Raw genomic sequence first — 23,513 nt, forward strand, 5'->3', positions numbered from 1 at the left:
GGAATCTTGTAGCATTTACCATTCCAGAATATAATCTCCTTGAGGCCAGAACATGTTACTTATTTCTCTGGAATTCTAATATCATTATTAATATTGTTTTTGTAAGGGATCCCACGGAAACCACGCCGGACACCGGAAATCACATAAGGGTGTTTATTAAGCAAACAGAGTGTCTCCCTGCAGGTTAAGAGAGAAAATGAGAGGAAAAGAAAGGGAATGAGAAAGGGCACATGCAAGAAAGTGTGAAAGCCAGGAGGATAGAGAAAGTGAGGAGGAAAGAGAGAAAGATGAGGAAAGATGGTGGGGTAGCTACAGTAAAGCAGTTGAATTCTGCCGCGGGGCTAACAGGGGACCAACATCAGAGAAGGATACTTGCAAGCTGACTGATGAACCAATAGCTAGCTAGGATGTTCACAGATTGACAAGTGGTTGGGAGGCGGGAAAATGGCTGCACCAGAAAGGTCAGGGGGAGCAGCTTTGTACATTACAGTTTTAAATATGTTAAGTGCTCAAAGCTGTGACTGAACCATGAAATCTGAAACCAGATGACCTATTGTTTCTAAACTTTCCAAATCAAGTGTTAATGCATAAAGAAATGCCACATTTTTAGTAGGGTGATCAAATATTCCAAATTTTCTGGGACATTCTTGGTGTGAGCACTGAGGGCCTCACCTCCGGGGAAAACTTTACTCCAGAGCAAACCTGGGCAGTTGGTCACTCTAATTTGAAGAAATAGATAATATAAATAGCATGTTTTCCAGCATATTATACAGTTCAAATATTGGTTATTTTCTTTGCCTCTTATTAAATATGTACTATAAATTTGGCTGAACTGACAATTTTAAGCGAGTATCTTCATCAGTATGTAGAGTCAAAACAAATTGGACAAAACAAACTGGACAAAAACAGGCAAGAAAGACTATTCAGTCCATTGCAGTAGAAAACAGAGACTAAATTGAGCACTACTAAACAAAAGGTGTGGGGTGGGGGTGGTTAACACTGGGGTGAGCTAGTGGAAAAGTACTGGAAGATGTCAGGGGACAGACTGATCAATGTGGATTACACTTTGGAACACATGGAGTTATTCCTGAGTTTGAAAATGTTTTTCCGCTCTGATCGGGACATTAGTGTTTGCTAATTTGCACCCATCTAAGTTAGGCTTCTACTTTCCCACAGAGGCTGGAAGATAGAGGTGCCCTATTACCTTTGATGTCTGCATTTCAAAGAGATGATTCCCAGGTCCTTGAGAAAAAAACATTTCCTTTGTTAAAAAATCAGCAAGAAGCTGGGAGAAGATGTATACGCATTTCAAAAGGACAAAGAAAAAACGTACAGTTTTTAAGTTTTCTAAAGTAAAGGGTCTAAGAAAGGGAGGTCAGGGGCCTATAGTCAGGAAGAAACCTGCCTAAAGTTGAGTCAAAATGAAGGGAATGTTCAGATAGTTCTGGTGAGTAAGCAGTATTGTTTCTTTGCTTCAGAATCCTTAACTTTATTTACTATTCCTTTTTGGAAAACAAATGGCCCAAATATTAGTCATTCCTTTCTCTTGTCTTGCTAACATGGAACATGTTAACATTTACTTAAGGGCATCATGACATTTTATGCTTAGAAAAGATCTCCCAAGAGCTTAGTAAGTACAACATAATAAAGACAAATATTTAAGAATTTCTGCTATTCATGTACAAAACACACTGAAGAAATAGCAACATTTACAGTGAATGACATGCTTAGAAAACACTCAAAAATTTCTACCTGGATTGACTTGCTCTTCTAGACTTTATCCTTAGAGAAATTTTTAAAGGACTCCAATAAAAACATTGCACATTTAGGCCTTCCATTAGCCACACAGTGATGGATGTTGAGATGATCCAGGTGCCTATGTAGGCAAAGGAAGAGAGATCATAAAGCAGGTGGCAAAAGCAAGGCTGAATTCCTGAATGGTCTATCAAATGTTTAGGATCTTGAAACAGTACTTTTGGACTTTTTCCAAATTGATTTTTTGGCTCAGGTGTCAAAGAAGTCCCTGTTTCAAATTATTAATAGTGGTTAAATGTTACACTTATGAAACTTCTTGTATTTAACAATCTGCTCGCAGATTGTAGAGCTCAATTGGTTTTGCTGTATTGAGAATTTTTTCTTTGCAGTATACCTTATTTGTCAAGAACAGATCGATAGGCGGTTCATGGAGAAAGATGAAATGTTGGTTTAAAAAAGAACAGATTTGCTTAACTTGAATCAACCAAACAGAAACTGATATATAAGAAGCTCCACACTGTAAGCCTGTATCCTGAAGGCACCTGGTACAGGCTGAAGATGGCACTGGAGGCACAAGAGCCCATATGGAAGCTTGCCCTTTTGACGATGAATGTGCTTAGGCTGTCTTTGAGTAGCCAGATGGACCCACTCTAGGTTCAAAACAGGATAAGAGCTCAAATTAGAGGTAAAAACATTTACATATAAATAGCCTCAAAGAAGAAAAATTCAAAGTAACATATCTATTGGAACTTACTTATGAATGTGCATATTGAGAGAAGTTTGACATGAAAACTATAAATGGCAGAGATGTTAGTATGTTTTTCTATACTGTGTATGTGTTAATATTCTATCTACAATGTGTTATAGTGTCTTGATACTTGCAATACAGTGAAATCTTTTCAAAATTAGCCTTAATATGATGATGATAATAATGATGATGATGAGTTTTTTAGGGTTATAAATATATAAGTACCTTACTAGATATCAATACACATTATTTTCTTAAAGCTACAAATAGCAAGACAGAATAGCTAAAATTAAAAGAATGGAACTATTGGTGAGGATATAGGGCAGTCAGACAATACTCAATTTGAGTGTGGATGAGAATCTAAATTGATATAACCTCTTTGGACAATTGCTTGGTAAAATCTATTAAAATAGAATATAAGCATACTCTATGACCCACTTCTAGAAATGTACCCAATGGAAATATATGCACGTGCTTAGCCAAGGACATGTACAACAATATTCATAATGAAACCAGAATTTGAGATGAAACTCTATTCTCCACTTCTGTTGGTAGATGGAGTCTATGTAAGCTCCAGGTCTCTACTGCCGGGAAAGCCCATTTTTAGTGTTAACTGCTAATCACAGCAGGGAATGCCTACTGGTGTCAGCTCCAAGGGTCACAGCTGGCAACACCCAGTTCTCCTCCACTACCACTGAGTGGTGTGTTGCAGCTCAGCAGTTGTAGCTCTTCATGTGCGCTATGCCCTCCAGTGTTGCAAGTGAGTCCAGCAGCTCACTGACAACTTATTTCAAGGTTCTTGTCATGCAGATTCAAAGAATGAAATTCAAAGGACAATAGAAGGCAAGAGTGAAAGGAGTAGGATTTATTCAAGTGTGAAGAATCAAAACAATTCTTGCAGAGACCCAATGGCAGATTACCTTGCAAATGCACTAGTCTAGGGGTTTATGTAGCACTTGGGTCAACGTTACTGGCTCAAACTTATGCTAATGAAGGTTTGGGAAAGCACTAACATTACTGGTTAACTAACAAGTCTGAGCTTCCATTCAGTTCTGCCATACTTCTGATTTCTCAGAAGGAAAGTGGAAGGTTGAGGTCGTGGGATTGTGGATGCCCAGGGTTTTGGCTGCAGCACTGTGTGGGGCAGGCATCTGCACCAGGCCCTGGCCAGCTCACCACAGCATGACAGGTGGGTGTGCCCTGGCTCACCTGGGCCCTGGCTTGCCCTGTCTGAGGTCCAGGCCAGCCATAACTACCCATCACCTCATTGTGGAAACTCCATTGTTTTATAGCTCTGGAACAAGGCCTTGGCTTTAATAGCAGTATTATCCATAAAATCACAAACTAGAAACAAATCAAATGCTTACCAACAGTAGGATGGTATAATGATGCATCTGACTCCATTTTTTGATGTTTGAATTGTGACAGCTTTTATGTCTCACTTCTCTCTCTTCTCTTTTGCTCCACATCTGTGCAAGCTGATAAGAAAACCCAGGTGTTCTTCTGTTGACATATGCAGGAGATACAAACTACACAAATTCCTGCCTGCATGAGAGCTCTCATTTCAGATCTGCTTGAAAGGCTTGCCATGCTCTCTCCAGAGACTTCAAATATGTAAGTAGTAAACGTTTTCATACCTTCTCAGAGTATGTGCTTAACATTATCATTCTCGGTCACAGGAATCAAACTTTGAGGGCAGGTTCATCTGCCTCTGCAGGTTATCCTAACAATGGGCAATCTCGAAGATCACCTTGTTTCTGTTCTTAAATGTCTGTCTTGTATTATAAATATTTGGTGCTTGTCTTAGCCTGCTAGTATTTCTATAACAAAATAGATGAGACTAAGTAATTTATGAAGAATGCAAATACATTTCTCACTGTTTTGGAGGCTGGGAACTTCAAGCTCAAGATGCAAACTGGTTCAGTTGTTAGGTAAGACCTGTTCTCTGGTTCTAACATGGTTCCTTGCCACTGTATCCTTTAGAAGGTAGGAAAGCAGTGTTCTAACATGGTAAAAAGAATTTATAGGGTAAAAATTGTGAATTCCCATCATCAAATCCTATTTCTTAAAAGGCTTACCTTTTAAAACGATTGCATTAGAGATTAGGGTTCAACATGAATTTTGTAGAAGACAAAAAACATCTGAACTATAGTAGTACTACAATTAAATTTCATAAGACATCATAAACTTCTCAAATTCAAGCTTTAATTCATATATACAAGCCTTTCTATGGCACACTATAAATTTTTCACTTAATGTTGAACTTCAAATTATCTTAAAAAATGGGTCATCTAAGAGAACAAGTTTGAGTTTACTCACCATTATTGATTAGAAAGAATAAATAAATACCAGAACAAAGAGGTAAGAAAAAGAAAGAAAATGCATCCAAATTGGAAAGGAAGAAGTAAAAGTATCTCTTTCTGCAAATAATATTATCTTTCACGTGGAAAGTCATAGAGATTTCATTTTAAAATGTTAGAGCAAGTAAACAAAGGCAGTCAAGTTGCAGGACACAAAGTCAAAACATAAAATTGGTTGCATTTCCATGTGCTAACAATAAACAATCCAAAAGGCTTTTAAGAAAAAAGCTTCATTTATAATACTTTTGAAAAGCATAAAATATTTAGGAATAAAATTAACCAAAGAGATAAAAGACTATACTGAAAACTACAAAATCTTTATGAAGGAAACTAAAGAAGACACTGATAAATGCAAGGATATTCTGTATTCATAGATTGGAAGATTTAATACTGTTAAGATGTCATCTACAGAGTCAGTGAAATTCCTATCAAAATTCTAGTAACACTTGTGCAAGAAATGGAAAAAAATCTATTCTAAAATTCATACAGAATCTGCAGGAACCCATAATAGCCAAAATAGTCTTGAAGGAAAATAAAAAATTTGGAAGTGTCACATTTCCTGATTTTAAGTAACATTGCAAAGCTATAGTAATCTAAATAGTGTGATATTAGAATAAAGACAGACATATACATCAAAGAAATGTAATAAAGAACCCAGGAAAAAAACCTTAGATAAACATTCAAATGACTTTTGACAAGAATCTCAAAAATGTTCAATGGGGAAAACCAAATGATGTTGGCAAAACTGGCTATTTACATACAAGAGAAAGAAGTTGGGCACTTACCTTAACCATATAAAAAATTAGCTCAAAATGGATCAAAGACTTAAACCATGAGAAAAAAAATGGTATAAAACTCTCAGGATAAAACACATGGGGAAAGTTTTGAATTTGGCAGTAGTATCTTGGATATGATACTAAAAGCACAGAAAACAAGAAAAATAGATAAATTGGATTTTATCCAAATTAAAATTTGTTCTGCTTCAAAGGACACTGTCAATGGAGTTAAGAGACAGCCCATGAAAAGGGGTAAAATATTTGCAAGTCATCTGTCTGGTAAGGAATTAATATTCAGAGCATACAAATAACTACTAAAACTCAAAAGCAACAAGAACAACAAAAAATAATCTAATTCACAACTCAAAAGTCTTAAAAAATATTCTCCAAAAAGGATATACAAATGGCCAGTAAACACATGAAAAGATATTGAACATCATTAATTGTTAGAGAAATGCAAATGAAAACTTCAGTGATATACCACTTCACTCAGTAGAACACCTATTATAAAAATACAAAAACAAACAAACAAAGAAAACCAGAAAAAGAAAGTGGAAAACATGGGCATGGATGTGGAGGAACTGGAACCCTTGTGCATCGCTGGTAGAAATGCAAAATGGTGTAGTCAATGTGGAAAATAGTAAGGCACTTTCTTTAAAAACTAAACATGGAATTACCTTATGGCTCAACAATTATAGATATTTAGATGTGTACCTAAAAGAATTGAAAGTGGGAACTCAAATAGGTAAATGTACATGAATATTAATAGAAATATTATTCACATTAGACAAAATGTGGAAGTTACTCAAGTTTCTATTAATAAATAAAAAGATAAACAAAATGTGGTATATAATACAATGAAGTACTATTCAGACTTCAAAAGGGAGGAAATTCTGACTCATGCTATGACACAAAAAAAATCTTTAAAAAAATCTCTTAAATACTTTATTCTGAATGCAATAAACTAGACAATGGACATACATGATATGGTTCCATTTATATGAGACACTTTGAGTAGTCAAATTAACAGAGACAGAAAGAAGAATGGTGGTTCCCAGGGATTAGGAGCCTGAGAGAGGAAATGGAGAGTTATTGTTTAATGGGCATGGAATTTCATAAATTGAAATTTCAAAATTGAAAGTTGAGAAAGTGCTGGAGATGGATGATTATGATAGTTGTACAACAATTTAGATGTACATAATGCCACTGTTTTGTATACTTAAAATGGCTAAAGTAGCAATTTTTTTTTTATAGCATTGGATTCCATTTAATTATTTTAATTTTAGGTACTGAGGATTGAATCCAGGGCACTCTACCACTGAACTACATCCCCAACCCCCTTTTTTTTTTTTTTGTGGTGCTGGGGATTGACCCCCAGAGCCTTGTGCTTCACAGGCAAGCACTCTATGAACTAAGCTATATCCCCAGCCCTAAAATAGCAATTGTCCTGTATATTTTACTAAAATTTAAAACAGTAGTTAATACAATATTATAATTTGGAAAACAAAATAACCAGGACCATAGATAATTGGTTTTATTATTTATACAGTGGATTAAAACAACTTAATTGGTGTGTGAGTCAGGCTTTTGTTGCTGTGACTAAAATATATGACATGTACACCTTAGAGAAGGAAAAAATTATTTTGACTTACAGTTTCAGAGGTCTTAATGCAAGGTCAGCTGACACCATAGCTCTAGACCCAAGGTGATCCAGAACATCATGGTTGAAGGGCATGGTGGAAGAAAGCTTCTCAGCTCATGGCAGCCAGGAAATAGAGATTGAGAGTTGCCAGGTACAAAATATAAACCCCAAAGGCATGCCCCCAGTGACCTATTTCCTCCAGCCACATCCCACCTGCCTACAGTGACCACCCAATAAGTCCACTCAAATTATTAATCCAACAAGTGAATTAATTTAATGATTAGGTTACAACTCTCATGATCTAATCATTTCACCTCTGAATATTACTGCTTTATCATGGGAGCTTTGGGGGTACATCTCATATCCAAACCCCATAGCAATTTGTATTATGTCAATTACATTCATGAACATTTGCCAAAAGTCTAAACCATCTGATGAAATTTTGATAATACAAATGTACTTTTGTTTTGCTACATTTATTCAGGTGGTTTTAGACCTTTTTATTTTTAATTTTTATCGCTTTTGCTTCACTCAGTTGATTTGTTTTAAGTTACTTAGAACTGGTGTTGGTTAATATGTTATTTGCTGCTGTGTAATCTTTGACTAGCCACTTAATCCAGCTGAAAGGGGGAATAAAATGTTTAACATAGATTGATAGCATAATTGAATATAATGACAAAAATATATTTAGCATGTAGATTAAATCTTTAATAAATATCACATTGTTGCATTAAAACCTAAAATTGATTATATATGCATTTCAGACCATCAAAACTTTTCTCATAATTATCTTTTATGAAATGTTCTTAATATGAAACAAAAATAACTCATGAAGATAATTTTATGGAAACTGAGTTCAAAAAAGTTGCTTTCACTGACTAATTCTCTTTCAGATAGTCAATTTGAGTTCTGCCCGTCTCTCTGCCCATCAAATCAAATCAAGATTAGATATCTCAGTAGATTTTATCTATATTCTAGTTCTCAGATTGTTGCAATTGAGAGGATTTCAGATCCATTTATACTAACACATTCAAATCAGAAGTTTTATGCTTTTAAATAAGAGCCTGATTCTACTACCAATAATCACTATACTGTAATATACCATCTAAATCCTATTGGCCACGTTAAAAATGCATTCCACAGCTAATAGAAACAGGAAAATAGCATATGATTATAAAATAGCAGCAGCTTTTCTGTCTGTGTCCTAATTTTCTGGGAATATAATAAAATATTTGTGACATTTTATAAAAAAAAACTAATTGTTAAGGTATTATTATAAATATTTGGTAGTTTCATGATAATAAATGCTATGATTACACAATAGTATTTTTGGTCTCAGTGCATAATGATGCTGTGTATTTCTTATAAGTGCTTATAAATGAAAGTAGAAAAAAAGAAGATTTAGGTGTTAAAAACAACACAGGCAAAATAATACATAACTGGGGCCTAGGTTGTATAAATAGCCTAAGGTGATATTAGTAAATTTAGAGATATATTGACTTTCTGAAAAATATTGCAGAGGTAAAGCTTTTCATCTATTTCTTTATGTCTTCCATAAACACTGGTGGTCTGACTGATGTTTAAGTAAAATAAAAAAGAGGAATAAAACTATATACAATGCTTAATTTGTTCTACCATTGAATTTTTTTAGTTATGCCCTATCTATGTTAAAGAAATCCTTTTATTTATTTTAGGGTATATCATTACCTTGCTTGCTATCTTGATTTCATAACAATGCCAGAGTTTGTGGTGTCCCTGGGAGGTCTTAACTTCTGGTGTCTGTTTCTGTTGTGGACAGATGGGGTACATAGAAGGAGTTTCTTTGGGCATACAATAATGAAAGAAATTCTGTCGTTTTCTGGTATACTTAGAATCTCTCAGGGTCAGGTTGCATGTAGTGAAGGCCTTGATTTCATTTACAGGAAAAATAAACAATATGCCACTTCTCTCCAAATAGGTTTCAAACTTTTCCATTTTCTAAGGGGAAACACACACACAGGCACACACATATATACAAAAGAAAATTCCATAAGACATCCCTTACAGTAAACCTTAGTAAATTAATGACTAAGTAGGTAGGCAAACTTTCCATCTCTTCTGACCCGATCCAATTATATTGAATTATTTATAAGAAGGCACATTGGACTCCCTGAGTGCCCACATCAACTCCTGGAATGTTCATCTTCCTTTAATGATAGATTCACATAAGAGCTTCTAATAATAATCATAGGAAAAGCAAAAAGTGCATGAAAACAGAAGTAGAATGTACAGGGCCAAATTCAGAATACAGTGAAGGCTACAAGATGGCGTTTATAGAATTCTGAGAGAATTACCAGTATAAATGAAGCTCAGGATTTCAGTTATGATATGTTAGCCCTAGGTGCTACTTCTAAAATTTCAAAAGGAGTTAATTGACTCTTAGAATACTCTTCTTTCTCTTATTTCAGTCTATTAAGAAAATAAAAATATAAAAGAATTTAATTTCCATTTCTGCACATTTTGAACATGAGAATTCAGTACAGTACCTGGGCACTGTGAAGATCTAACTGAACCAATTAATTTTCTAGTTAATTTGAAACTTAATTCTTCCTAGAAAGTGATGCACTGCTGTTTTTTGGTGTGTGTGTGTGTGTGTGAGAGAGAGAGAGAGAGAGAGAGAATAGTGCAGGATGGAGGGAGGAGGTTTTAAACTATAGATTGTAAATCTTTTGATATAAAACCATTAAAGAGTATTTTAGGAATTTATCAGAAAAGGGAAATGATTTTGATATTAGCACATGGAGAAGTTGTTTCTTTCACTATTTAAAATAGAAGTAATGTAATCTTGCTGAGGTTGAATTTTTATTTTATTATAAAAGTAAGTCATTGTATTAGTTTGCTCAGGCTGTCATAATAAAGTACCACTGACTGGGTGACTTAAACAACAGCAATTCATTTCTCAGCTCTGGTGCCTGAAAGTCCAAGATCAAGGTGTCAGCACTTTCATTTCCTCTGAGTCATCTTTCCTTGACTAAAAAATGGCAGACTTCTCTCTGTCTTTAATTGTTCTTTCCTCTGTGTGAATATGTCCCTGTTGTCTCTTTGTGTGTTCAAATTTCCTCCTCTTACAAGGACATGAGACAGATGTGAATTAGAGTTCAGCCTAACAGCTTCATTTTATTTTATGCACTCCATTAAAGAGCTTATTTCCGAATAAATTCACACTCTAAGGTAATAGGGATTAGAATTCCAACTTATGAATTTGAGAGGGGGACACAATTCAGTCCACAACAGTCATGTGTGTTAAAAATAATTCAAAGTACACAGAAAGTTTTGTGGTGGAAATAGAAAAGCTCCCTCTATTCTTATCTGATTCCCCAAAGGTAAGATCAGTTATATATTCCTAAATATTTGTGTGAGATTGCCTAGTTGGTTAATAAACCTATTCTTCTACCTTGAAAAAAAGCTAGACTATATTTCCCAACATTCCTTACATTTAGCTGTCATGTGATTGCATTTTAATTAATGAGATGTGATCATAAATGCTGTGCTGCACTTTCAGCCCAGGCCATTGAAAACCCTCTCACATATGTGCTCCCTTGTTCTTCTCCTTCAAGTTTGATACAGATTAAGGTGCTAAAGATATTAGAGCATCCATTTTGAAGGACCTTGAATCACTACTTAGAAGACTGATATTCAGAATAGAAATATTTTAAATTCTACATGAGCAACAAATTCACTTCAATTGTCTTAAACTGTTACATTATGGGAGCTTATCTCTCATAACAGCTAACACCATGACAACTAAAAGATTATAAGGATATTCTAAATTTACACACATATTTGCATTTGTGTCCCATCATTCACACCAATTTCTTTGACTTGTATTTTAAGCACAATATACTATGGAGCACTTTCAATATAGTTCCATAATGATATATCCTTTTAAAAAATACTAAGATACACAAAACACTTGTAAATATACAATTCCATAACATCTGGAATTCACAGTATTGTGCACCCATTACCACTTTCTGGTTCCAGAAGTTTTTATCACTACTAAAGAAAACACTGCATCCACTAAGCAACCATCTTCCTTTATCTGCTCCCCCATCCCCTGGCAATAACCAATCACCTTCTCTCTGTATGAATTTTCTTATTATGGATACTTCATAACATTTCAGTCAATACAATTATGTAGCCTTCTGTATCTAAATTATTTCATATGACAAAATATCTAGAAGTTCCATGCATGCTGCCTCATGTATCAGTACTTTATATTTTACAGCTGAATAATATTGCATTGTATGGATATATCACAATTGATCATTAATGAATATTTGTTTTATTTCCACCTTTTGGCTATTGTGAAGATTGCTGTTTTGAACATTCATGTGGAAGATTTTGTTGGAATACCTGTTTTCAATTTTGGGGTATATTCACATGTTTGAAATTGCTGGGTCATATGGTAATTTGATGTTTAACTTACCAAAGAAACTCTATTCCGGTTCACACAGTAGTCAAATTATTTTATATTATCACAAGATGCATATGAGTTAATTATTTTCTCTGTATCTTTTTAAATACTTGTGATTGTTCTTTCCTTTTTTGATTTTTTTATTAGTGCATTATAGTTATACATAAATAGTGGGGTTTGCGTTGACATATTCATACATGCATATAATATAATTTGATCCATTTCAATTCCCAGTATTTCCCCTTTCTCTCCCTCCACTGTCCCCCTGATCCCCTTCTCTACTCTACTAGTCTTCTATTAATTTATTGTTTTTAACTTGATGCATTATAATTATACATAAAAGTGGAATTCATTGTGATAAATTCCTACATGTACATAGCTCAGTCTGGTCAATTTCATTCCACAGATCCTCCCTTTCTCATCTCTCCCATCTTGACCCCCTTCCTCTATTCTCATGTTCTCCATTCTATTTTTATGGGATGTACCCTTTTTGTTTCTTATTTCTCTCTAGTTTCTGTATATGAGAGGAAACATTCAACCCTTGACATTACTGGTCTGACTTATTTCATTTAGCATGATGAAATTGACCAGCAAATGACATAATTTCACTCCTTTTTTTTTTTTTTACGACTGAGTAAAACTCCATTGTTTATGTATAGTACATTTTCTTTATTCATCTATCTGTTGCTGGACAACTGGGCTGGCCCCAATCCTTGGTTATTGTGAATTGCACTCATAGGGACATTGATATGCATGTATCAATTATAAGTATAGCCATTCTATGAATCTGACCTAACTTTCCTATGTGCATATATGAATACACCATGGTGAATTTTACTATTGTGTACATCCACAAGACACTAATTTAAAAAAAAAAACTGTGAATAAATAGCAGAAAGATCAGTAGAATAAAGGGAATGGAACAATTGAAGGTAGGAGGGGAGGGAAAGGGGAAGTACTAAGGACTGAATCAGAGAAGATCACATTTCATGCTTTTATTATTGTGTCAAAATAAATTTTAATGTTATATATAGCTAAAAATGATTAAAAGTAAGTGTAATATTTTCCTAAATTACTAATGATATTGAACATATTTTTGTATACTTGTTGGCAATCTGTATATCTTCTTTGTAGAAGAAGTACCCATTTTAAAATTGTATTATTTATTGTTTCTGAGTTGCGGGAATTCCATATATATTCTGCTCTACATCTTTTTCAGATATATGATTTTAAAATATTTTCTCCATTCTTTCAGTTGCCTTTTCAGTTTCTTGATAGCATTATTTGATGCACGTATTTTTAAACTTTTTTGTGGTGGTAGGGATTGAATCCAGGACCTGACACATCATAGGCAAGCATTCTACCACTGAGCTACACCCTCAGCTCCACAAATTTTAATGAACTCCAATTTATCTATTTTTCTTCTGTTGTTTGTGCTTTTATTGTAATATGTAGTTACATTTCATATCACACAAATACATTCTGAGAAATATATTCTTAGGTGATTTTGTCATGTGAGCATCATAGTGCACTTACACAGATGATATAGGTTATTCACTGACTATCATCTCTAATTCAATCAATGAATGTGGCAAGCTGTGTGAGGCTGCTGCCCACATAATGTAGCATAATGTTTTATGATATTTTTAATAAGTATAAAGAGTAAACTTGAAAATAATGATACAAGTATAATGTAGTAAATACATAAACCTGTAGCATAGTATTTTACTAACATTATTATTTATTATGTTGTATATATCATTATATGTGCTATACTTTTATAAAATTTGCAATACGGTAGACTTATGTACACCAAATATTTTACTTTATTGTGTTATGACAGTTATGATGTCACTAGGTGACAGGAGTTCTTTTAGATCCATTATAATCTTATGGAATCACCATTGCATATGCAGTCTGTCATTGACTGAACTATTATTATGCAATACATGACTGTTTATGGAAATTTTGCCAAAGCAAAGGTCATAAAGATTTACCTATTTGTTTTCTTCTAAGTTTTAAGGGTAGCTCTGATATTTAGGTACTTGATTCATGTTGAGTTAATATATGGTATAACGTAAGGGATTAGCTGATTAATTGGTATGTGGATATCTACTTTTCCCAGTAAAATTTGCTGAAGACATAATAGTCTCTTTATTCTGTATTGAATGATCTTGGCACCCTTGGTGAAAATCAATTAATCATAGAAGTATGGGCTTCTTTATGTATTTTCAATTCTATTCCATTGATGTGTATAGGTATCATTGATATTACACATTTTCAGCTATTGTATCTTTGCAGTGAGTTTTGAAGACAGAAAGTATAAGTCTTCCAAATTTGTTTGATTTCAAGAATTTTTGTGATTTTTTTTTTTGGTTCGTTTTGGCTATTTTATGATGCATGAACATTCACTTGAAAGTTAGAGTAAGTTTTTACATTTCTGCAAAAAATAGTAGTTGATATTTTGATAAGGATTTCACTGAACCTGTAGATCATTTAGACAGTATTGCTATCTAAAAATGTTGTTTTCCAACCCATGAATATGGGATATCTTTCTATTCATTTATTGCCCAATTATGTCCATAATGTTTTATAAATATCAGTGAACTTTGTTTCTGAAACTTCTTTTCATATCCCTCTTTTTTAATGCAAAATCCTAACAAATTATTCTCTTGGGATTCTTAGAGAAAATAAACAAAAGGAATGTTTCCTACCAAAATTCTAGTTACTACATTACTTTCCCAGTTTCAGATACTAGGCAATCCTATCCATGAAATTAGTACCCTGAGGCAGGAAGCTCCATTTCTATGACTACTTCCTCTTGGAACAGTCCTTGATTCGTGGTGAGACTATGGTAGGAAATGTCTATGGATCAAATACTTCTTTTCATATATCATGTTCTAAAAGTTGAAATAAATTTTCCTCAAAGCTTTACCTAGCAATTTTTTCTTGACTCAAAGTTCTCGCAGATATTTCCAGGAAACAAAGATACCATAGAAGTGAACTAAGGATTTGCTCTTAACTCTAGTCATATCTCTGAAAACCAGTAACACTGAAGACTAAACCTCATCATTAATATTTATTTGGTGATGAGTGCAGCTACAGATTCTGACTTCTTTAATTTGTTATTAAGCTTTCTGCTTTGTTATAATTAATAATGTCCATAGGCATTCTATTAAACCCTATCTGTACCCATATTTGATTAGCTAATACATTATCATTTTATAAATCTTTCAAATATTGGAGAAATACTACTTTATGAGAGTGGTGATTTCAGCTGAAATAATAGTACTGACTGTCCTTAAGTAATACTGTCTGACTGTGCCTGTGATGGGATGAAAAGAAGTAGAACAGGAAAAAATTTTGCAGCATTGTGTAAACACATGATAAAATGCGAGCTAAATAGCAAAAAGAATATACAAAACTAGACCTTTAAGTACAAGGTTAAAGAATATAAATAAGGGCAAAGCATTAGGAATCAATTTTGGAAATGAGTGGACAGCCATTTAGAATTTTTGACCAAGAAAATGAAATGATTGCAGTTTTAACTTTAACACATTAACTCAACAGTATTATGGAGAAATGAAGGGTTAAACCTGACAATACCACTTGGGAAGCAAGTGTAATAGTCTAAGAAGCCATGTGATTCTGAAGCAGGGATATAATGATGGGAATGGGGAAAAAAGTATCACATGAGATATCAAGATAAAAATTTCTAAGATTTGGCAACCAATTAAATGGCCATAGGCAGCATAATAAATTATCCCAAACTTAGTTATTTAAAACAATAATAAATATTATTTCTTATAGTTTCTGATGATTAAGAATTTGGAAATGTTTTAGCTGGAGGGCAAATTTCTGGCATGGGTATCTCATAAAGTTGTGGGTATATATTTTGGAAGACTATAATTATGTAAAGGCTTGAATAGGTCTGGGCCACCACCCTCATGGTGACTTTACATGCCTACAAGTTGGTGATGGCTGTTGTTAGGATGCTCCATATTCTTGTCACATGGGCTTCTCCGTAAGGTTGCTTGTATGTTCTCACATCATGGTGGCAGGTTTTCTCCAGAGTAATTGAATAATTTAAGGAAGAAGCTATAATGCCTTCTAAAATCTAGATTCAGAAATCTCACACTGTCACTTTTATAGTTTTCTATTGGTCACAAAAGTAATCTCTAGTTCAAAACGAAAAGGGGGTATAAAAGTATATGGATACCAGGAGAAAAGGACCATTCATTGGGGGACTTCTTGGTGGCTGGTAAATAAAGAGTGGTTTACTTCGATGACAGGAACAATTCATTTTTTACCCCCAGATCCTAGTCCAGTGCATGATCAATCCGAAAACTGCAAGTTAACTTTGAGCTTTTGAACTTGTGTAATAGAAAAAATTGTAGCTCTGTGCTTGGTAGAAATAGAGATGGAGAAGCTTGTTTGAAAGGGAAGATTATACATTTGATTTCTTTTTATGTGTTTTCTTTGAGGAATGAAATACATATAAGAATGCATTTATTTGATTTTTAAACCCTCAAATCTTAAAGGCTAATTGAAAGAGACAAAGTTCACCGAATACTCTTCTATATTCAGTCCCTTCCAAATGTGTGAATTGCATCATGAATAAGAAGTGTCATGAGCCATTGCTTCATTTCAGAGGGAACTTCATGCTTTTTGGCAGATGCTGTAATATTGAAATAATTTGAAATTTTATTTTCAGGAAAGCTTCTTAACAAGTACTGTGCTCATGGAGATGTGATGAGGGACTAAGGAATTTTTTTAAAGGGAAAAGAGATGATTTCACTTTCTGTGCTATGTAAAATAGACAAGTTTCAAAAGAAATCATAAAAGAATTGCAGTTTATATAGATGATATATTTTTCATTGCTATATTACTCAAATTTCTAATCTCTGATATTATTTTATAATAACAATAGGTAATATGATCACATGTATCTATTTTAATCACACAGAATCAGATCCATTGAATAATACAGAAGCTATCTCTTGCCTTGTTTAACCCTGATGGGTGCTATTATTATACTCTGGATTTGATTCTTTATTATTCCTTGAGTTATCTGTACCAACTGCAAATACTACTTACAGACTTTTAGATTCAAGTCTGAAAGTGTACATGTGAAGAAGAATTTAATAGCTTGCTTGTATCTATACCTTGTTGCATTGAAAAACATGTCTTTGTGTGGTTGCAGCAAGTGAGTAACTTGTTAATTAATATACAACTCTTGGAAATTGTCAGATAGTTTTCCCTAAACATCTGATTATCAATAGTAAACTAAAACTGACTTAGATTCTAATTTCCTACCACTTTTCATCCTAGATCAGATCATATAAATGATTACATTGTAATGTTTGCCTAAGAGTTTCTTTTATTCTTATTAAAATTAACTGCTTCTCTTATAACCTAACCAAAAAGTTACCTAGTTTCCTTATTACCATAATTTGAGTAGAAAAATATTTTCTGGAGGATCCACTTAGCACAGGATTGATATCATGCGTTTTTCCTAATTATTGGAACAATACTGCATGCTACCTGTCCAATCTGTCACAGTCTTCTATGAAGGAAATTTCAGGCAGCATTAATGAATCTGCTAAAGAGGCATATACCCAATTGGCAAAGCAGCTAAGAAATGCTTAATAGAGAGGCCTTTCTATCTGAAAGGAAAGACAAAAAAATCTGCTACTAGCTTTAAACCTAAAGTTTTTGTTTTGTTCTATTTTCACTGCTTCAGTTACACTGCATTTAAATACGTAATTTAATAACTATCAACTTAAAGGAGAATAATAAAGATGTTTTTAACAGTATCAATTTTTGTGACCATACAATTGAGAAAGAATGACTGCAATAACCAGTGGTTATTCATAAAAAATAGCCCAGGGTGTGTATTTCCCAGGAGATATTTGTTGATTTTTCAGGGTCTATTGGAAGACAGAGAATAAAGTGCTTTGGATGACATTCATTTCCAATATTCTTCTCAATCGATCAAGTTGCTCTGAGGATTCATATTGAGGCTGTTGTCTACCTTTACCATTCCCATCCCTCAAAGTGATAAGTGTATTTAATCTCTTGGTTTTATGAATGAAATCGGTGTGTTGTTCATTAAAGGAAAATGACCCGTGGAATCCTTTTCCTGAGCATTCTTCATCATGTTTTGCATGACTTGATCATGAGCCTGGGCAGGAACCCTATCTCTTTCTGGGGGAAAAGGAAAGAAATACCAACACTGTTTTCATCGAACCAAAAGGTTCACCGGCGCATCCATTGTTTTTCTTGCTTGCTATGTAAATTGCTATAACCCCAGCCTAGTAACAGTAGGATCATTTAAGCTATTATTGATAAATTGCTAGAGGGTAAGCATGAACTAACTTAAGAGTTAAAAATGTCAGAGGGCTCAGTTTTAGGAGGACTTCATATGTTTTTATGAGTTTTATGTCCAGGAGCACCACAAGATTCTCATTGTGAAGACTAAAGGAAAATCCGCTTGTGTTTCTAATAGAGGGAGGATAGTAAACATTTTGAGATTAGGATAAGAGCATTCTGTTCTCAAAGGAAATTATTTTACCAGTGTCTAACCAACATGAGGAAGGGGGGATTACCCAATTTCAGTATCCTCTAGCATTTGACCTGGGAAGTAAAGAATACCCAAACCCAGCCCCTTGTACCTTCCTGTTTTGTCTAACTTCGAATTAAAAAAATATATAGAAATATAGAAATGCTTGTGAAGGTCAAAGACCAATTGGGGAGGTATACTAAAAAACTGAGACACAAACATAAATTATAGAAAACATTTTTCATTCCCCCATACCTTACCAATACATCCATACAGCTTTTGTATAATAAGAGAGGATTGCAACTGGAAGAACCATAAGTCTCAGGTCTCCTTTAAGGAAAAAAAAAAAATATATATATATATATATATTTTTTTTTTTATTTGAATTTATTGGGAAAGATTCTCTCACACAATTATGAAGACTGAGAGGTTCCATGATCTGCCATCTGCAAATAGGAAAACCAGAAAAACTGATTCCCTCAATCTAAACCCAACAGCCTGAGAGCCAGGGGAGTTGAAAGTATAAGTTCCATTCAGAACCCAAAGGCCTGAGAATGAAGAGTACCAAGGTCCAAAAGCAGGAGAAGATCAATGTCCCAGTTCAGGATAAATGAATCTGCCCTCAATGGATTGCAGAATGCCTGTCCATATTAAGGGTGGGTCTTCTTAGTATACTGTTTCATATGCTAATATCTTCCAAAAACACCTTTATGGACACACCCCAAAATAATGTTTAATGAGCTATCTGGGCATCTTTAGCCGATGAAGTTGAGACATACATAAAATTAACCATCATACGGAGGAAGGGGTTTTCAAATGAGAAAGTTCAGTAACAGGACTGTTTATATGCTTGGCTTAACCATATCTGAGCTTCTCTAAGTGTCTTTAATTCTGTTTTCTCTAAGTCATGGAAGTTTTCGGAATCTCTTTTTAGCTTCTTATTTAAGCTGTATCCACCAAGTCATCCTTAACTATAAAATAACACTGTACTTTGATTAATTTCCATTTTTTTTCTTTGCCTGCCTCTCAACTAGTTTCTATCTTGCAAATAAGACTGCTATTCAGCAGTCATATAACACCCCAGTGTCTTGCATCATTGGATGGAAACCTTGAGCTGATGATATTTGATCATGCTTCTGGCACAACCCAGGCAGGAGAAATCAGATTTCAATGTTTTTATAGGTCGTGTTTTTTACTTTGGTGGTTTTCAGCAGTAGGTTTTTAACTGGCTCAAGCAGAATAGGCCCCAGTAAGCATAAATAATGGGAGCCTTTGGCAGACCTTACCATGACCCATACCAGTTTAGCTTTCAACCAAGCAGACTCTGCTGACACAAGGATTAAATGATCAAAGAAGAAAGCCATTTAGTCCTAGTTAAGGTCTATATCAAAACAAGCTGAGTTTCCAAGTCTTTGAGATTTCCAAGCATTTGTATGTGGGGTAAAAAGGGGAAAATAACTTTTGCTGTTTTCTCAGCAAAATATGTATGCTGAATTTTTGAGCTTAATAGAAAGAATCATGAGAGAAAGAAGCCAACATATGTGTTTCATGCCAGACATAAGCAGGTAATGCTGGTACAGAAATCCCAAGTCCAGTTCCTTTTAATGTCATTTTCAACTATATTTAGGGCTAAGGGCAAAAAACTGGACAGTCCAATATTATGGGATTAAGTGGCTTTTCCCCATATTCAAGTCTAAAGGGTGGATTTTATTCATGAACAATTTGAAAGGAAAATACAAAGTAAATTGTTGAGGAAGAGAAATATCTGAATGAAACTAAATACCAAAAGTTCAGAGGACAAAAGTACCTGTGTCTGAAATACTGTTTTAGAGAATAAAATTTGTTCATTAAGTCAAAGGAGATCCAGAGTGTTTTAAAATAAATATAATCTCCATTGGAGCAGTGGCGAAGTGAATGAAAAATAAAGGAAGACGGATTTATGTCGCTTGGAAAGAGAATTTAGAACTTAGAAAGAGACTGGGCAGACCTAAGAGAAAAGAAAATGATTCCATTTCTAATTCTTCTTCAGGGAGGAAACCCAGGCAGTGGGGCTTAATGATAAAATAGAAGGCACTGAGTATAAATTTTTGCTAAATGCCTAATGAAAAGAGCTAAAAACAAGATTTCATCAATGCTATAAAATGAACTTGTAGGACAGAAAAATAAATCTGAAAAGTTTTCATGCATATCAAATTCTTCAATCTTTTAAATAAATTTCTTGATTGTTGATTATTTTTTCTAATAAATAGCTTCTACTTTTATAGATAATCAAAATTTTCAAAATGTATATTCTAGATATAAATTTTTATTAGTTATATAATTTACAAGTATCCAAATGCAGTTTGTGAATTATATTTTCATTTCCCGATGATGAACAGAACTTCTTAAGATAATGTAGTTTTATTTATTAATCTTATGCATTATGATTCATGCTTTATATGCTTTGTACATAGAGATGTCCTTGAAAATTTTAACCTTTGCTTTTCACATTGAAGTCTTTACTATACCTGAAATTGACATTTTGTGTGTATGGTATGAGTCAGGGATTAAATTTTTGTCCCATTTGAATTTCCTATTACTCCAATATCATTTCTTGTTTATATATATATCCACTAATGCCTAGTACAATCTCTGTCATTAATCAACTCATTCATGAGTCAATTTGTGATCTCTATTCTTTAAGTCTACATATCCTTAACATCTTTGCAATTAATATAGCTTTACACTAAGTCCTTTAAGATAATCTAAGTATTCTGATATCTTCATAAATATTTTTCCTTTATCCCAATCACATTTTAGGAATCTAAGATTACATATTTACAACTACAAAACATACAATAAATCCCATATAATTTTGTTACATGCTACCCGATTTAGCTCTATACTACTTACATTATTTTACAGTAGCAACGTGAATATGACTACTCACCCACTAGTATGCCTTTCCTTTGAAAATATCTGAGGTTTTCTTAGTCACAAAATAAAACAAAAATTATGACATCAGTTTAAAGTATTTTATGACTAGGTGATTTTATTTTTTGAGAAGCAAGAGAATGAAAATATACAGCAATAGGATATAGGATGTTCATAACAGCTTTAATAGTTTTAGCCAATACTTGGAATAATTCAAATATTTATCAGTATTGGGCAATGCTTACTGAATTTGCACTAAAACTTATAAAATGATTTGAACTTCTGATGGTCACAACAATATGAGCCTTAAAAACACAATGCTGGTCAAATGAAAGCAGACACAAAAGAGTACATACATTCTGTATGCCTCTTTTCACAAGAATTTTATAGCACAAAATGAATGATACACATAGCAATGTTTGCTTCTGTATAAATTGAAAGATTTCTTAAAAAGATAAAGAGAAAAAATTATAGAATAATTAAAATATTAATTATCTTAATTGGGATGATGGGATAAGTGAATGTGCATTTTTACAAAAATTATCTTTATTTTATTTATTTTTATGTGATGCTGAGGATTGAACCCAGTACCTCACATATGCTAGGCATGTACTCTACCACTGAACTAAAGTCCCAGCTCATGAATGTGCAGTTTTAATCAAACTTATTGAATAGTTTTAAATGCCAGATGATTTGCCCATAAATTACACATGATTATAAATATTTATAATTTTTTTTAAATTTGAATGTACTATAAATTATATACATAATGATTTATTTGTAGTAAAATAAATTTTAGAAAGTGTTATGGGACAAGAACATAATGAGACTACCAATACTTTTGACCTCATGTAGTCTAATTAGGTTTCTTCTCAAACCGACTCATGATTTTAAACAGACAGACACTTAGATGAAAAGAGAATACCACTTTGATAATGTTTTTCATACATCTTAATGTTGAATAGGGAAATCAGCTTAAATTACAGTTGTTACCATTTCAACATTTGAGGACTCAGGTGATAGGGTGTGGTAGTCTAGTTCAAGTTGTAGAAGAGAAAGGTACAGTTTTAAGTATGCAAGTACTTATTAGCACAATTTTTCATGTTTTTATTGGTGCATTATATTTGTTATTATCACAATTTTAGTAAATGTAAAATAATTTTGAAAAAAATACTTTGGATGTAGAAGTTTAAATAAAAGTACTTAAATAACATGTTTAGTGTTCTCTTAAAGTTGTTCATTTTAACCTCTAATTACTATTTAATGCTCGTTGCATCCATTATATGTTTATGTAACATATCTATCATATACTTTAATAATAATAAAAATGGTGATTATGATGTATGTTGTATTATTTACATACCCAAATATGATGACAGATTCTTACAAAAACCTGGTCATTCTCTCTAATTCATATTTGGTAAAACAGAGCCTCAGAGATGTTAGAATCTCATGACTAGTGTGAGACTCAAGGTTTTAATTGAGGTTATTTAATTTGAAAGCCTGCAGTCTAAATTTTTTCTATCACAACATACTGCTTCTCTAGCAGTAGAAATAGGAGTATTGAAGTTTAATTCATCATAAACAAGTTGGCATAGCTCTTAATGCACTCTTGACAACTGCTTTCAAAATTACTTTTGCATTTAAATATTGTTTTTCACATTAAGAAATACAAAACTGGTTTTTTGTATCTCAACTCTTTATATCCATCTTCAGCGTCTTCTCTTTCAAAACGAAAGCTATATCACCCAACAATTGAGTTCAAAATCCCATCTACATTCAATTTTGTTTGTAAACTGGTATACATTGATAATAATTTAAAATCTGAGAGTTCCTGCCTAGTATACAACTGCTTCTTTAAAAAACTGGCTGCCTTAGAGTTGGTGAAAATAGGGTGCTCTATAATAGTAGTAAAAAAAGGTCTGCTATATTTTGTTCTCTGAAAATATATAAGGAGATAACAATGGAAATGAAGAACAAATCTATGGTGAATGAATCATAATGGACATATTTACCATGAAGATAGTGAAGCACAAACTTCAGGGTCCTTCCCCTGGGTAAGTTTCTTCCAAAACTGTCTTACTATGATAAATTTATATGCTGTTTCTTAAAACATCTAAGATCATATAAGCTTTGTTTTCTACAAAAATCTAGATTTTCTTCTAAAAGATTTGAAAGTGATATAAATATTGCTAGCTCAAATTTAAAATCAACATCAAAAAAAGAAAAATAAATAAATAAACAATTGGAATGATACCAATAAAGAAAAGCAATAAAGAGAAAAATAGCAAAGTTGATTTT

The sequence above is a fragment of the Sciurus vulgaris genome, assembly GCF_902686455.1.
Source record: "Sciurus vulgaris genome assembly, chromosome: X".
NCBI classification, from domain to species: domain Eukaryota; kingdom Metazoa; phylum Chordata; class Mammalia; order Rodentia; family Sciuridae; genus Sciurus; species Sciurus vulgaris.